Here is a 596-nt window from a genome sequence, read left to right as displayed (position 1 = left end):
GCTGAATGACAAATAGATGACCTACCTGTCAAGTGCATATGATGTCATGTCCTTTAGTAATGTTACCTCTTATAAATCAGAACTCTAGGTTTCGAGGGACGTGAGATTAGTTATACTAGTGAGAACTGCAAAAGTTCCTCATGAGTGACTTCTTTCAAATCCTTGCACTAAAAGACTTGACCAAACTTCCCATGGCTTTCAGTAGCCTAGGACCATGTCCCTGGGATGACCTAGCCTCCTCCCCCTTGAGCCAGGTCAGGAAAAGCTCAAGGCGGCCAAAAGAATGTACTGACCTCCTGCCTTTCTTATTTATTTTAAAAGCTTACAACTGTAAACCCTTCCACCGTCCCTTCGAGATGTGTAGGCATCTCCTATGACACAGGAAAGTCTGCCTCAAGGACCTGAAAGCCATTCCTTTGAAATGTAGCCTTTAGAAAGGAAAGGGCCTCTGCCTCCCAGTCTCTATGGGAAGGTAGAAGCCTAACTTCCATAAATGTCAGTTAGCAGACACACACACTACCTACTCAAATCCACGGTGGCCAACCCTCTTACTCATTTTTTGTAATTTTTCACTTTCTTCTTTTTTTTTTTTTTTT

Source organism: Lipotes vexillifer, unplaced genomic scaffold (assembly GCF_000442215.2).
Source record: "Lipotes vexillifer unplaced genomic scaffold, Lipotes_vexillifer_v1.1 scaffold308, whole genome shotgun sequence".
Classification (NCBI taxonomy): domain Eukaryota; kingdom Metazoa; phylum Chordata; class Mammalia; order Artiodactyla; family Lipotidae; genus Lipotes; species Lipotes vexillifer.
This window is presented reverse-complemented; position numbering follows the sequence as displayed.